General features: G+C 37.5%; 1 protein-coding gene and 1 pseudogene across 2 annotated transcripts in view; one reads left to right on the top strand and one right to left on the bottom strand.

Annotated features, from left to right (window-relative positions):
• The first annotated feature begins 1,627 nt into the window (after window positions 1-1,627).
• Window positions 1,628-17,479, top strand: part of Katnbl1 (katanin regulatory subunit B1 like 1) — a 51,935-nt gene continuing 36,083 nt past the window's right edge. For both annotated transcript variants that reach the window (XM_047539111.1, XM_047539113.1), the window contains exon 1: window positions 1,628-1,760. The gene's annotated coding sequence lies outside the window, so the exon portion shown is untranslated. The remainder of the gene's footprint in view (window positions 1,761-17,479) is intronic.
• Window positions 14,828-15,161, bottom strand: LOC124976210 (dynein light chain Tctex-type 1-like; annotated as a pseudogene).

The following is a 17,479-nucleotide window of genomic DNA, read 5'->3' as shown; positions in this document are numbered from 1 at the left end:
AACTATTAACAGGTGTGGCCCAATACACAGGCATGTGCCTGCTTGTGCTTAGTACAATCTGAAACGCTCTCAAAGGAACTGCTCATGCAAATATTCTAAAAATATGTTCCCACTGCCCTAAAGTACAGCTTCAAATTTTCATCATTACTTAATTTTTTGATTAAATAAGGATCCTGTTACTAGGGAAGAAAAATACATTGTTATAATCACCTAATGACATCTTAACTCTGAGTAGTTTATCTGACAGGTTACCCCTCCTATTGCTCTGAACTCCCACAGCATTTAGAATATATATTTTTTATGATTGCACTCACTGTAGTGTATTGGAATGATCTCTTTTCCTATTTCTCAAACCATTGTGATCTGCTTCTGACTATCTCTAGCACCTGGAGGTACATCTGACTGGCACACAGTGGGCCCTCAAAGTATTGTTGAAACAAATTCACAGTCTTTTCCTTAGGCAAGTCCTGGAGAACTCTTAAAAAGAGTACTTAAAAAAGTGAGCCAGAGGATGTACAGTCTGAGAGTAAGGAAGAGTTTCTTCAAATGTCCTGCTTGATTGGCTTCACTAGTGTGGAAGAGTACTACCAAGGGAAACTTCTTTTGCCACACTTTGGTTAACCTTGATCATAGGCTTACCTTGAAGCTGGGTAGACTCCAGCTTCAGTAAGATGAAGATAATTTACCCTCATTAATTAAAAGTAGATCAGGGACAGAACCAATCTTAATCTTATATTCTATCATTCCCAACCCAGAGGGACTGAATCTGCTTTCTGAGGCTAGGTCCTGCATCAATATGCGTTTTTTGTGATCTTAAGAGTCTAAGAAAGTCTGGCACATAATGGAAACTAAAACATGATGGCTAACAATTATATAGTGCTTACTGTGCGCCAGATACTCCCCTAAGCATTTTATACATGGTAATTCATTTAACACCCACAACGACACTAAGAATCAGATATGTTATCATTCCAACCTTACAGATGCAGAAACAAAAGCACACAGGAGTTTATGTGACTTGCCCAAGATCACATAGCTTAAGAGTTCTGTGCGATTTATCCATCCAACCATTCATTCATTCTGCGGCATTGGGATTTGAACTTTGGGCGCTTTACCACTGAACTACATCCTCAACCCCTTTTTAAATTTTTTTATTTTGAGACAGTATCTCGTTGTTGCTGAGACTGGCCTCGTATTTGCGACTCTGCTTCAACCTCCCCAGTCTCTGGGATTGTGGGTGTGCTCCTCTGCGCCTGGCTCAGAGTGCTTTTAAATACCGCCCTAGTTCATTTAAATAGGAGTGAATGACTGTATTTCTCCCTGCACCATATTTTTACAGCATATTGTTTAATCTTGCCTTAGCAGATTGTTGAGGCAAGTCCTCCCCCACTAGACAGTGCCTAGACGGCAGGATCATTTGTTGACACCCTCAGTCCCCATTGCTGTATTACTTGCCGAGCCACAGAGAGGCTTCGATGCACAGCTGTGGCCACCAGGGGGCATCGCGGTCATACGCCCTCCCCCTCCCTCTACTCCTCCGCAACCGGAGAGGGGCGGAGACAGAGATGGGCGGAGCCTGTGTTGGGCGGAGCCCTCGAGACGCCCACGGGGGGCGCTATCCCGGCGGGCTGCGCGCGCGGCGGTGTTTGAATGGCTCTTAGTGGGGCTCGGCCCTGCAGTTGAGGGACGCTCTAGGCTGTCCAGCGGCAGTTTGCCAGCGCCGGCGCTGGGGTGAGGCGCCGCGGTACCATGAGGCGCCGGTAAGTGACGGCCAAGCTGGTGCGGGCCCTCGCGCGCCGCGCTTCTCCAGCCGGCTTGGCGCTGCCGGGGCCCACCTGCAGGCCCCGCGGCGGCCTTGCTCGGCCGGGCCGGACTGGCTGCAGGGTCGCGGGGCGGGGCACCGGTCCGGGTGTGGCCGCCGGTTCTCGGTGGAGCACCCCTGGCCGGCGGGGGGTGGAGGAGACTCGGGGCCGCCGGCGCTGAGGCACTCCGGGCTAGGCCCGAGGGGTCCGGTCGGGGAGAGGCGTGGACGGAACCTGCTGTCACTTATTTATCTTCGGGTGGAGTCGACATCTATACCCCGGGGAGCGGGGAGGACAGCCCGGGTGTGAGGCGAGCTGATTGAGGACAGGTTTTCTCGACAGTCGCCTAGGCCTGGCCAAGGCATTTCCTTATTTTCTGATGGGTCCTTGGTTCCCAGACAGATGAGCTTTTGTTTCATGGGACAAAATCTTGACATAACCGCATAAGAATTGCTGATTGCAACTCTAAAAACCTCATTGTATTTTCTGGAAAATAGTTCTGTAACATTACCTGGGCTTTATTCTATTAAATGAGATTACTTATGGAGATAACGAATAGTTGATCTGTTTTCTTTTATAAGGTTAATTGAAAATAGAAGTATCTATGCCAGTTTTTTGCAGATTTGGAAAAAAATGAGAGAGAAATTGTGTATTAATCACAAGTTTAGCACTTGTAAAAATCTGAGAAACTAATAGCTTAAACTTGTGTATAAAATTAGCATACTGGGATATGTGTGTTTGTGTGTGTAAGCGCATGTGTATGTGTTAAACCAGTTTCAGACTGAATCAGCACTTTATACATTGAGGCTTTTACTTGGCTAATAACTGGCAGTGAAATAATGAGTAATATTTATTTTGCATTTTCTATGTACTAAGCATTGTTTTAAGAACTTTGCTTTTGGACTGATAGTGGTATTATCCCCATTTTGACAATGAGGAACCTGAGGAATGGAGAAGTCTAGTAACTTGTACAAAGTTACCCAGGGAATGCAGCTGGAACCCACGCAGGCTAATCCCAGTCTTTTAACTGTGCTGCTGTGCTACCTCCTTTATATGTGACTCTTCATTTATGTCAGCCTTGGAGACGTTTGTGAGAGTTTGCCTTTGTGTACACATGAATTAATTCATATACCATTTAATTGAGTTCTCTGTGTTGACCATACCTATTTTGTGCCTGAACAAAATATTCATTAAATCATTTAAGGTAAATGAAATTTATAAGGTTCATATGTGTATTGTTGTTTATAGTTTTAATATTTTTGTATCATTTCTCAAGTGTAGAGAAAAGTTAGAAACCTATGTATTCCTGCTTGACCCCATGGTGTGACCCTCTAATCCCAGCTACCTCAGAGGCTGAGGCAGGAGGATTGCAAGTTTTAGGCCAGTCTTGGCAATTTAGTGGGTCAGGGATGTGGCTCAGTGGCAAAGTGCTTGCTTAGCATGCCCAAGGCCCTGAGTTCAATTCTTAGCCCCATCAAGGGGAAAATTTTAAAAAACACAATCACTTCATAGGAAATCAGCAGTTTGCTGGGTGTGGTGGTACACACCTGTAATCCCAGCAACTTGGGAGGCTGTGCAGAATGACTGCAAATTTGAGGCCAGCCTCAGCAATTTAGCAAGACCCTGTCTCAAAATAAATCGGGAGGTGTGGTCAGTAGTAGGACCATCTGGATTCAATCTCCAGTACTTGAAGAAAAAAAAAAAAAACTAGTAGTTTATACTTATTTATAACAAAACTTAGTTACCAACCTTTTGATTGCTTCTGTGCCCGGCACAGTATAAGACCCAATTGGCTCTATCAAAGAAATGTTCCAGGCAACAAACCTTTAGAATATGAGATTAAAAGCAAAAATGTACATGATACTATTCGTTAATAAATTGGCTGTATGCTGAACTGAACTGAGTAAAGCTCAGCAAAAAGCCAACAATTGAAGGATTTACATAGGACATCGAATGGAAAGATAGATGGGGTTTAGTGAGATAGCAGGATATTCAGAGACTTGGAATTGGAATCAAAATGATTTTTTTCTTGGAAACAGTAAGTAAACAGTGGTGAATTCCTGTTCAGTAAGATTGTGTGAGGAAGATTGAGGAGTATTGTACAAGACACACATTTGATGTATATGAGTGTAAGCAAAGAGCAAGGTGTGATTTTTGAAAGTTTTAAAACTTTTGTCTGTTGTTCTCAACTGGTACATTTTTCCCCTCCAGGGGACATTTGGCACTATCACAGTGTGGGAGAGAGGATGCTACTGGCAATCTGGCTAGAGGCCAGGAATACTGATAAACATCTTACAATAGGACAGCCCCTCTGTGAGAAATAATTACTCCAAATGTCAGTGGTGCTGAGGTTGAGGAACCCCATTTTGATTGTTTATATGGTCAGCCTCTGCTTGCATGTGCTGTAGATAAGCATTAATGATAAATTTCAGGAGCATGAGTATGAGTGATAATGTCTCTTTTCATTTGAAATAGACATTTTAAATGAAGAAGTATTAGAACTCAATAATTGATTAACTATTAAAAACAATGGAAGGTAAATGTCATTATGGCATCTCCAAGGTTAATTTATATCTGGGAAGCTAAAAGGAAAATAGAGACACTGAAATAAATTAGAATACTTGTGTTAATTTTTATTTTAGAAATGTAAACTGCAATTCATAGAAACATATAATGAGATTTTAATGAAGATCCTTGGTATCTGTCAACTTACATTTTACCTAAACCTCCTAAAATTAGTCTTCTTTTTCTTTCTTTTTTTTTTTTTTAACTTTTTTTAAAAATACAAAACTTATATTTCAGTTCTCTCTTAGCAAGCTTCCCTCTTTCCCCCTTTTTGGAAACAAACACTTTTTCCTGTTAAAATACTAAATAAGACTTTGTTGGTCATGAATCTTCACTTTGAGAGCTTAGAAGACTAATTTGAGTTTTTTAAAAATGTACAGGTTGATACAGTTTTACAAACAAGAGGTGAGTATAACTTATTCCTTTTTCAAGGGAGTAGGAGTTATCTTTAAAAATGCTTGACCAGGGCTAGGGTTGTGGCTCAGTGGCACATGTAAGGCACTGGGTTCGATTCTCAGCACCACATAAAAATAAATAAAAATAAAACAAAGGTATTGTGTCCATCTACAACTTTAAAAAAAAATGCTTGACCAGTAACAGAATGTGTCATAACATATGCCAATCAATTACATTGATGTTTTATCAGTCATTATACTTGATTGCTATTGTTTGAACGCCCCCCCCCCCCACTCATTTAATTGCCATTGTAAGAGTATTAAGATCCTGAGTGCTCCACTCTCATGAATTGGTTAATGCTATTATTATGGGAATAGGTTAGTGATTAAATTCTGATGAGTTCTATCCCCCTTTCTGCTGTCTTGCTCACTTTTCTCCTCACATACTCTGTTTTAACCTTGTGTTGCCTTCCACCATGTTATGATGTAGCAAGAAAGCCCTCACTCCATGGGGCCTTTTGATCTTGGATTTCTTGACCTCCAAAACAAAAAAAGTTTCTATACAAATTACCTAATCTTTGGTATTCTGTAATTGCAACAGAAAATAGACTAAGATATTAATAATATCAGTTAATTTGGTGCTTTCTGGGAAATATACCTTAAGCATAATACAAAAAGTGTTTACTAGAAGTGTATACTTTTCAAATTAGATGGGGTATAATTTGACTTTTCTTTACCAGGTCAAATACTGTGCTTATTCTTTCTTGCTCACCTCTAAGTATTTTCTCACTAACTGCTTTATATCCTTTTACTTTGGAGAAGTTTGTATTAAACTTACCATTCTTATTCTTGAGGCCTGATAAGAGTAGAGATCAAGGGTGTTCTGAAAAATCCCCCAATTTGGCTGCTTTCTTGTGTAACCACCTCTGTTTTATTCAGTTTTACACACTGCCTCAAGTTCTTTTTGCCATGAACAAGTTACTCAGAAAGTACCATCTATGTATGAGTCTTGAGTTCATTCTAGCATCTTCCCTTTTCACCAGCTTTAGGACTTGTGGTTTGATGTTATGGTGGGAAAGGCACTGGTACTTGAAGTCACAGCTCAAAGACTGGCTCTTCTATTAGTAACTGTGTGTTCTTAAGCAAGTCACTTAATCTCATTCTAAATTGAAATTATCTTCAAGGTCCAGCTGTGAGAATCTATGAAATGGTTACTTTTCAAGGGGAGACCTCTGGAGAATGGGGCAATTGTTAGTCTTTCATGTCTTTCTGTGCATTAATTATAGGTGATTTCTTCTAGAGGCATTTGTACAAGTTCTTCCCATATGATAGGCTCCAAAAGGAATCTTAGAATGGAATTTAAATTCTTTTAGAATATAAGCATCAGGAGGGAAGGGATCTTTGTTTTGTCTACTGATATTTTCCCAGTTCCTAGAGTGGTAATTAGCCCATGACATACATTAATATTTATTAAATGAGTGAAGATATGAAGGAATGAGTTGTTGGGGAAAGACAAACTTGCTAGAGTAGAACACAAATGCTCCAAGTACCTTGAAAGAACTTAGACCACAGACCAGCTGGAGTACAACTGAGTCACCCTTAAACAGTATAAAAATGCTGCTTGGTAATAGTAAAGCATCCATCATTCACTTGGTAGCCTTTCAGAACTATTAAGCAATTACTGCCTTGAGTGCTCCTCCTAATCACAAAGTACAGCATTGTCCATCACCAGATCTTACTTCAGAACACACTTGACATTTCAGTTTGCCTTTTACTCTTGTTTGCAAAAGCCTATGCCCATCTCATTCCTTATACTAGTAATATCATCATCATTAACAGTTTGCCACAAATAAATCTTATATATTGATAAACTGTTGGTCTTTTATCCATGGAGGATTCACGGCTCAACAGTTAAAAACTTGCACTCTTGACTTTTTTGGGGGGGCGGGGGGCAGGGGGTGGTGTTGCTTGGGATTAAACCTGGACACCTGACCAGTGAGATACATTCCCAGTCCTTTGTATTTTTTGTTTTGAGGCAGGATCTTACTAAGTTGCTGAGTCTGACCTCAAACTTGAGATCCTTCTGCCTCAACCTTCTGAGTCTTTGAGATTATAGACATGCACCACAGTACCCAGCAACTCTTGGTCATCTTGTTTCAGTCATTCTAATTCCACAAATGGAATATAAATAATTTTCAAGAATAGCTTTTCATCATAACTTTTACATTGTATTTAATTAATGTAGTTCTTAAGACTCTTATAATACATAGGTTCTTTTTTTTTTTTTTCTTGCAGATGTCAATTAATGAAACTGAGTCATGTGTTCAAGGGATTTCCATTTTCACATTTGTCTAGTTGCATTACCATGGTAGTGTTAACAGGTTCCTTTCTCTTCTGTATTTTAAGATGGTAACTGGTACCAGCTAATTATGTTCAGGTTAGATTTTTTTTTGGCAAAAATATTTATTACTAATGCGTATTTCCTGTTGTATCATGTCAGGGGGCATATAATGTCTGGCTGTGATGCTAAGATAGATAAGTGGTTTGGTTGTTGTCAACCTGCTGTGTGCATTGAATCGCCTCTGCTTTTGCTTTCCATTCAGGCCCAGATTGGACAACTGTTTCTGGAGAAGAACTATAAATATCAAAATAGGGAAAGCTCTAGATTCCGATTTTTGAGTATATAAGAATTTTACTGTGGTTGCTTAATTAGAGAGCTTTACTTAATTTCTTTTTTTTGGCGGGGGTGGGGAGTACCAAGGAATTGAATTCAGGGGCACTCGACAACTGAGCCACATCCCCTGCCCCTTTTGTATTTTATTTAGAGACAGGGTCTCACCAAGTTGCTTAGCACCTCGCCATTGCTGAGACTGGCTTTGAACTCAAGATCCTCCTGCCTCAACCTCCCAAACCGCTGGGATTACAGGTGTGCGCCACAGCGCATGGCAGACATGTTGTTCTTATTCATCTCTTGACGAATAGTAGGTGCTGAATTAATACACTGAAATGAATACATAGCTTTCTTTCTTTTAATAACTTAAAAAATGAACCTTAAAATACTAGTACTTTGTGATGATATTCATTTGCTCACTGAAGGGTGTATATATGTGTTTTTACATTAATAGTTGAATTACTTTTTATGTTGTTTATGTTAAGCCATAGAAATGCAATCCCTGCCCATGAGAAGTTTTTCAGTCTAATTTGGCAAGAAGAGATCCATACATCTTGGATCCATTAGTACCCAGTCATATCTTAAATTTAGGTCCTCAGTCATGTAGTTGTTTAAGAACTAAATTGTGCCATATTAACTACATACAAAAGAGGTGGGTGAAGTAAAGAGAACATGAAGACAATAATTAAGAACTGTTTCAGAGCCAGGCAAAATGGCATACACCTATAATCCCAGGGACTTAGGAGGGAGAGACAGGAAGATCACAAATTCAAGGCCAAGCTTAGTAATTTAGTGAGAGCCTGTCTCAAAAAGTAAAGAGAAAAGGGCTGGGTATGTAGCTCAATGGTAGAGTCCTGGGGTTCAATTTGTAGTGCTGTTAAAAAAAATAAAAGAGATAGAAATGCTTCAGAGAGGGAGATTTGAAGTAAAAAATGATAAGAGAAGCTTTTATGAATAGGAAAGGCAGGAAAGGAGGTATTTCAGGGAGTAGAAACATGTTGTTTCAAGAAAAATGAAACATTAGGAGAGACAGGAAGTTTTAATTGCAAAATTATAGAAAATGAGATCTAAAGTTAGGAAATTAAGTTTTATGTTCAGGTATACTTATAACAGTTCACAATTTTCCTCCCATTTCCTTTTGTAAAAGGTCTAATGTGTCATTTTCATAAGTTTTTGCCATCTTTTCCCTTGATCTCTATGTGATATTCCAGTATTCTGCCAAACTTTGCCTACTGCTCTGAAATCTCTTTGACACTCAAAATATCCTTTCCTCAAGTTTCAACAGTTTGTTTGATTTGTTTACTCCCATTTCTCTTTATCCTGGTTTCCTCTATTTAGAAAACAAATTCTATTTCAGTATTTGCAGATTTTTTCACTGTTTTTGAAGTAAGGCTGGGTAGATATATAAACATTTTTGCTTTCATCAATGAAGAAAGTGAGACTCAGCCATTTCCAAGATTATATAGCAGCAGGTATGTGGGAAAGCTGGGAATTCGAACCTAGGTCTCTTTGACCTAAACTTCAGGTTACACCAGACTTTAAGGTTGAATGAGTCTTAATTTTTTTTAACCAATTAGTAAGTTGTGATACCTACTAAATAGCACAAATCTTTCCAGAGAGCTGAGAGAGGCAGTAGGAACACCAAGGCCTTTGAGATTAAACTTTTAACTCCCACAATCCTCCAAGTGAGAATACTCACTTCAAGCCCTTGCATACACAGGGCATCCAGTGTATCTCCAGCCTAGTCTGCAGGACTGACCCAGCCCACACAGCTGAGTAGAGTACACAAAACCAGTAGGGCTGGTCTTGGTGATTGCCATTAAAAACAAGTATATATTCCAAATATTTTAAGGAATGTTTTGAAACCTCCAGGACTGAGAGGAGAGGAGAGGATGTGGCCCAGGGGAACCATAATCTTTCAGCTCTGTCAAGCAAGTCCCTAGTGCCCAAGGACCCCTGTGAAAAGCCATGGATACATGCTCTGGACCCAGTTTCTTTAAGTCAGGTTACTGAAGTATCGTTTCTGTGAGTTTTGACATGCACACAGTTGTGAAATCACTACCAGTCAAGATTTAAAATATGTCCCTCTACCAGAAAGCCTCCTCTTATCCCTTTGTAGTCAACTTTTCCCTGCCCCAGGCTATACTTTTGCTATTTCCAGACTATCATACAAATAAAATTGTATAGCTTGTATCCCTCTGAGTTGGGCTTCTTTCACTTAGTATGATGCCTTTGAGATCCATTACTGCATGTGGATCTATAGTTCCTTTTATTGCTGAGTAGCTGGTTATTTTTATAGAGAAAAATTGATCTAGAAAATTAAACATTTGAACTGTGATGGGATATCCTTGCATTCTAATTTTGCTTGAGATGAACTTGGTTTATGCCTATTGTCCCAGCATAATTTTTAATTTTTAAATTTTTTTGGTACCAGGGATTGAACACTTAACCACTGAGTACATCCCCAACCCTTTTTAATTTTTATTTTGAGAAGGGGTTTCATTAAGTTGTTTAGGGATTCACTAAGTTGCTGAGGCTGGCTTTGAACTTTGCATTCCTCCTGCCTCAGCTCCTCCTAAACTGCTGGGATTACTGGTATGTGCCACTGCACCCTGCTCCAGCATAATTTTTAATAGTACCTCCTTTCACTCCCAAAGACTCGTGGTTTGGATGATAAATTATAATTCCAGTCTAAGTATGTAGCAAAATGTGGCTATATTTCACTTACTTTCCATTGTTGTCCAAATTACCTTCCAAAACACTATAATATGTATATTTACATTTTATATAAACATTGTAGCAATACTAACAAGTAATCTCATTTTGATCTTTACTACAATATTCTCATTTTTCATTTGAGGAAACAGATTCAGAATAGAATAAATGACCTGCCAAAAATCATGCATTAGAAACTTTGTGTATTCTAAGATCTATGCAATATCTGTTTATACATTTGGCCCTTAATCTCTCATATTTGTTGGGAGAAAGTATAGTATATTGATTAATAATATAGGTAATGGAGCTTGGGTGCAGTGGTGCACACTGTGGCTGGCATATGGTTTTTTTTTTTTTTTTTTTTTTGGTATGTAATGCTGGAGTTTGAACCCAGGGCCTCGTGCATGCTAAGGCAGGCACTCTACCACTGAGCTATATCTGCAGCCCTTCATATGGTGTCCAATAGTATGATATTATTATTTAACACTATTGCAGTGAAACTCTCCTTTTCCCCCAAAATAAAACCTTCCACCCATTGAAAAAATAGGACTACTTTGTGTTTTCACCTGTAATTAAAAATTAATCATTTTAACCTTCAGTATTTGGTACCCAGTTATAAATGCCTTTTTAATATATTTAATTTTAAAGAAAGAGTTTACATGTAGCATATCCACAATTATTTGAACAGAATAAAGCATCCATTAAAATTTGTATAGATGCTTTAAACATACCTTGGAAAAATCTTCAGTAACATTTTTCCACAATTACTAAAGGCAGATGCTGTATATGATGATTTGTAGGGAACAGGAGATGACTGGTGGCAGGAAATCAAATAATACAATAATTTGGCTTGAATTGAGGGGCTATAGTTCTGACAGTGGAAGAGTTTTAGTCAGAATGAATGTATCCATGAAATATTTTGAAGGAAGATTTAAGAAGACTTAGTGACTATTAGAAGGCTAGAGAGAGGAACAAAAATAATTCCCAGGATTCTGGTCTAAGAGAATTTTAATGTCATTAATTTCAAATGTGGTAGCCCACATGGACATTGAGGAGACTGAAGCGGTTTTAGACACATTGACTAGAACCTAGCAGTGGCAGGCAGACCGAAAAAAACCGAGGACAAAGTTAAGGGAGAGACTGGGTTTAGGAGAAATAGCTGAAACCAGGAAATCATTTTTCCTCTGTTTTAGTATAAAAAGAGGAATTGCTGAAGGAAAAGGAACCCAGAGAATGGTAAATTAGCTTGAAGAATCAGTATAGCTGTAGTGTGTGAACTGTCAGGGCAGAGTCATGAAGTGATAAAAGAGCTAACTGATGATGAAGAATGAGCAGTCTGTAGAGTTGGCTTGGCTGACCTTGATGAGCATCATCACTGCTATAAAGGCTCCCATATGGCTTTCAGTGATGTTGAAGATGCAACTTTTTCAAATGAGAGGGCAAAATAAAAAGCAAGATTGTAAAGGGTTAAAGACAAATTGGAAGCTAAAAAGCACCCATTGTAGAATTTGGCAGGAAAGGAAAACAGATAAAGGGTATAGGAGTTGATAGGGGAAGCCTGAGCATGTTTGAAAGCAGATGGGGAGGAATCAGTTCAAAGGGAGAAACTGAAGATTTTTTTTCTTAAAGTGGGAGTAAAGTCTAAGTTGAGGTAAGAAGTCAAGAATTGAGAAAATTAGATGAAGTTACCCTCATTTTGGAATAATTAAAATAGATTCTCTGTGTGTTGGTATTTCCACCTTATTTTGATTACTTTCAGAGTTAACACAATTTAGCCACTTTTTTAAAGACAGTGATCTCATTAAAATGTTTATTTTTTCAGATTATAGAAATCATAAGATAATTCATGTTCATTTGTAGAAAGTAGAGAAACTTGTAAATGAATGAAAAATCACCTGTAGTCCCACCCACATTAAAGAATAAAGTGTTAACTTGTGTTTGGGGGAGGGGACCTTAGAGATTGAACCCACCCACAATAAAGAATAAAGAGTTAACTTGTGTTTGGGGGAGGGGACATTAGAGATTGAACCCAGTGCCTCATATGTGGTAGGCATGCATTCTACTTCTGAGCTACAGCCTCAGCCCATGGTTAATGTTTGGATTGAACTTTCTCCCAATTTTAAATTAATCAAACGTATTTTAACTGACATAAAAAATACAAAAAATTTAGATGTTAATGAGGTGTCATGATGTTTTGATACATGTATCATTGTACAGTGTTGAAATCAGGTTAAGCATACCGGTCTACAAACTCAAACATTTAAAAAAAATTTTTTTTAGTTGTAGATGGACACAATACTTCTATTTATTTATTTTTATGTGGTTCTGAGGATCGAACCCAGTGCCTCACACATGCTAGGCAAGCACTCTACCACTGAGCCACAACCCCAGCCCCATTTATCCTTTTTTTTTTTTTTTACAGTGCTGGAGATTGAACCCAGAGCCTTGTGCTTGTTAGACAAGCACTCTACCAACTGAGCTACATCCCCAGCCCCTATTTATCATTTCTTTGCAGTGAAAACATTAAAAATCCTCTTCTACCCTTTTGAGAAGTATAGTATCTTACTGTTATCTATAGTCACCCTCTATGAAAGAGCACACCAGAACGTCTTACTCTTGTTTAACTGTAATTTAGTACCTATTGGTCACCTTTTTCTCTGTTCTTCCTGCCACCTACTCTTCGCAGCCTCAGATTACCACCATTCTACTATCAACTCCTATGAGATAACTCTTTTATATTTCACATATGAATGAGATCTTGTATTACTTGTCTTTCTGTAATGATCTCCATTTCTATCCATGTTGTGACAAATTATACATTTTCATCCTTTTTATTTATGGTTATATAGTATTCCATTGTGTATATGTATATGTTTTCTTTATCCAGGTACCAACTAATGGACACAGGTTGTTTCCATCTCTAGGTGATTGTGAATAGTGCCACAATGAATACAGGAATATTTTTGTCATTCATTTGCTTTAGATATATATATACCCAGTAGTGGGATTGCTGGTTTATATGATTGTACTATTTTTTTTTTTTATTTTTTTTATGGTACTAGGGATAGAACCCAGGACCTTGTATGTGCTAGGCAAGCACTCTACCAATGAGCTACATCCCCAGCCCTTTTTAATTTTTATATTCTTGGGGGTACTGGAGATTGAACTCAGGAACATTCTATACTAAGCTATATCTCTAGCCGCCCCCCTCCATTTTGAAACAGGTTCTTTCTAAATTGCCCAGACTGGCCCCAACTTTGTGATTATCTTGTCTCAGCCTACAGGTAACTGGGATTACAGGTATATGCCACCATGCCTGGCCATTCTGTATATTGTCTTTTCTCTCTGATGATTATTTCCTTTGCAGAAGCTTTTTAGTTTTATATAATCACATTTATCTATTTTTGCTTTTGTTTCCTTTGCTTTAGAGCTTTTTGAATAGATAGATGTTATCTATATCTTGTTTGAAAAACCTGGATCATACGGTGCATTCACTATTCTATATTATTTTTATTTATTTATGTTTGTTTATATTCACATGCTGGGGATCAAATCCAAGGCCTACACATGCTAGGCAAGCACCCTACCCCTCAGCTTCATATCCTGTATTTTTATGTTTTGACCCTTCCTCCACTTTTCAAAACATCTTTGAAAATGGTGTTTTTAATGTTCTATTATAGGCACTGATCCCATGTGGATCAGCTTTGGCTTTCTTAAGTCTGTTTTTATCACCTTGTTTTTTTAACCTAATCCAGATTTCACTGTTAAATATTACAGCTACCATAGCATTTAGCAAGATTCTGATAGCTGAATTTAAGAGGTAGGAATTGATATCCCCAAACCCAAAATATTGTCCCAGAATATCTCATTTTTACCTTCTCTCTCCTCTCCCCTGCACTGAAATTCTTGAGAAAAGTGTATGTTCATCTTTCCCTGTCATTTTTTTGTTGGCAGCTGCCTCATGGGGAAATCTCTTGTTGGTCTTTAAGCCCTATAAATCTCCTCATAGGAGATTTGGCTTACCCAAATGAAGTGAGGAAAGGGTGGGAGAAAGCTTATAGCTTGTTTATCTGTTGATTTGTTGTCATTTTCTTAAAAGGTAGTACTCATTTGGCTTGAATAAAGCATTAAAGTTTGATTATTCAGATTAAAAATGCTGATTATACTCTAGTTGAAAATAAATTGTTTCAATTAGCAAAAACAGGTATGATGGAATGGCATTCCAAGCTTTATGATCTGCCACTAACTGGCTAATATCTTTGAATGAGTTACTTGATATCCTGGGGTTAAATTAAAAAGTTGGTTGAAATGTTAAATTCTTTTTTTTTTAATTTGAATACTTTATTATTCTAACAAAAGTATAAAGTATGGAAAGTTAGTGTATTTGGATCATTTCAGAGAGTAAAGAGTTTTCTGCTAGCAGATTGTAGTTTTTAGCACCTTTGAAAAGAAAGAGAGTTAAGACAAGTGGCAATACAAACTCGTCTACCTATGGAGAACCATTCATCTGACTTCAGGTGTGCAACTCATGGAACAGTGCAGTCATTTGGTTTATTTGTCTACGTTTTGAGAGTGCTATAAAACATAAGAGAAAGGTGTCCACTGAATTCATGGTTGGTGGGTTAGACGATGGAATAGAAATATTGAGACAAAAAGAAGTCATAGACTGGACAAAGAGGTCAGATGGACAGTCCAAAGGCACTGACAATGCAGCACATGGTCTTGTTCTCCCAGTGCAGCTCCCATCAGTAGAGCTGTCCCAGAAGCAGGAACTTGCCGTGTGTAACCCAGCTCTGTTCTTTTTGCATAATTACACAGGTCACAATATATTTAAATGGTTTTCCCAGCTTGGTGAGTTGGCTTAAAGTTTGTTCTACAATATGTGGTCCACTGATTGACTTTACTGTGCTGGTAAGCTTTACCACCGATGGCACTCTCTATAGCCTCTTTCACGATGTTGCTCACTTCATCAATAACAAGAGCAGTCTCCTCAGCAGCCTGGTAGTCTTCCATCTTTCCTCCAACTCGTCGCCTCCAATGCCTTGAGTAGAGGGGACTGCCCAAAACTTTAAATTCTGAAACCCCTTTATTTCTTATCTATTTTATTTTATTTTATTGTTTTGTTTTGTTTTATTTTATTTTATTTTATTCTATTCTATTCTATTTGTTGGACACAGTGCCTTTATTTTATTTATTTATTTTTATGTGGTACTGAGGATAGAACCCAGTGCCTCACATGCGCTAGGCAAGTGCTCTACCCCTAAGCCACAATCCCAGCCCTCTTATCTATTTTTTCATTATAAGATAATGGTTATAAACTGTCTTCATCCTTAAGGAAGTAACCAGAAATACCTTTGTGATAATAGGAGTGACTGTGATGGTGACTTGAGGAAAATCAGTCTTTAGAGACATAATCATGTTTTACTTTTCAAGAAGAAATCGCCTAGTGAAATTATAAATACGTATAAATAGTATACTGTAGTATATTAATGTTAAAAAGTTGAATTAGCTTGATCTTGAGTTGTAACTTAAGATATTACAGACAAAAATCCAGACGTATTTCATTCCTATGTGATGAGTTTTTCTAATTGTGAATATCTGAACATTTAGAGCTGTTTAACCTCTTGATTTGTCTGCCATCAGAACAGATTATATGAATAAATCCCTTTTTATCTTTCTGGTAGGCAATAGCTACTATATAAAGAAAATTCCTCCTTTCAGTTCCTTCTGTATGCCACCATTTTTTTTCCAAGAAAAATACTGTAATCTTTAAGAAAATACTTAATGTCCAGAATAGCTTTAAGTAAAGGCAGTATGTTGGTCCCTTCACAGTCTCTTAGTCTTTGATTTTATTTTCTTAGGACCTTATTTCTTTTGTTCTTTTTTCATTAAAAGACCATTCTTTATATTTTCTATAATCACTGTCTCCAAACTTTTTATGCCATTTCAGATTCTTTTTGTTGTATTACCAAATAGAATTTCAGTGGCACACAGAGAACTTTAAACTAGTTTCACCACTAGTAGCACCACAAATATTCTTGGGGGGAAAAGGATAATCCCATATTATTGCCCTTGAAAGGTGCTATGAGATTTCATGAGATATGAATTTACAATGAGGTTTTACCATTAAAATTTGACAGTTTTCTTCCACTTAAAAAAACTTCATTGAAGTATAACATATATTCCATAAAATTAATGTTTTAAATATTCAATTCATAGTGTGTATGAACAAATTTTACAATCATCCCCAATATAGTTTTAGCACATTTCCATCACACCACAAATAAACCTTTTGCCCATATGCAGTTATACCTACTCCCCTCCAGCCTAAAAAACTACTAATCTATTTTTTGTTTATAAATTTTTAATTTTATGGACATTTCATATAAATGGAATCATGCAGTATAAGATGTGCTCTTTTAAAAGTGGCTTCTTTCACTTACCATAACATTCACACATATTACAAAAAGACGAGATTAGTTGAGTCAGTGCCTTTCATTTTCTTCTAATCCCTCTAGTTTCAAAGACTTGTAATATTAAACATATTTATCTTCATTCTTTTGATTTATGTACCTAGATATCTGGCTCATTTTTACTTCATTGAGAGAGCAGAGTTTTGACTCTTAGTTTCATTCTTCAGGAGATCTAGTTTGAATTGAGGACATTTTGGGGGAGGGTGCTAAAATAAGTGATCAAGATTCTTAATTTTAAATTCCCTTTGTCCATCACGGATAAATAGGAAAACCATCAAGTTCATATATTAACCTTGTATCTTGGTAACTTGCTGTTAATCCCTTATAAGTTTCAGGAGTTTTTTTGGTTGATTCTTTGACGTTTCCTCTGTAGATAATATTATCTGTGAACAGAGATAGTCATATTTCTTCCTTCCCAATCTGTATGCCTTTTTCTTTCTTTATTGCATTAGCTAGGCCTTCTAATGCACTGTTGAAAAGCTGTGGTGAGAGGGGCATTGTTGCCTTATTCCTAATCCTGGTGGGAAAGCTTCATATATTTTACCATTAAGGATGATGTTAGTTGTAGGTTTTTTAGGTGTTCTTTATCATATTGAGAAGTAACCCTGTTCCTGGCTTTACCAAGAATTTTTGTTCTAAATGGTTATTGGATTTTGTCAGATAATTTTTTCTATATCTCTTGATGTGATCATGTAATTTTTCTTCTTTAGCCTATTGAAGCATGATGGATTACTTTAGTTTAGTCAATTTTCTAATGCTGACCAAATCGTCTGTGCCTAGGATAAATCCTACTTGGTTATGATGTACTAAGTCTTTTCTACATGGTTGGATTCAATTTGCTAGTATTAGTATTTTTAT

Source organism: Sciurus carolinensis, chromosome 2 (assembly GCF_902686445.1).
Source record: "Sciurus carolinensis chromosome 2, mSciCar1.2, whole genome shotgun sequence".
Classification (NCBI taxonomy): Eukaryota; Metazoa; Chordata; class Mammalia; order Rodentia; family Sciuridae; genus Sciurus; species Sciurus carolinensis.
Note: the sequence above shows the minus strand (reverse complement) of the source record. Positions and strands in the feature narration are given on the sequence as shown.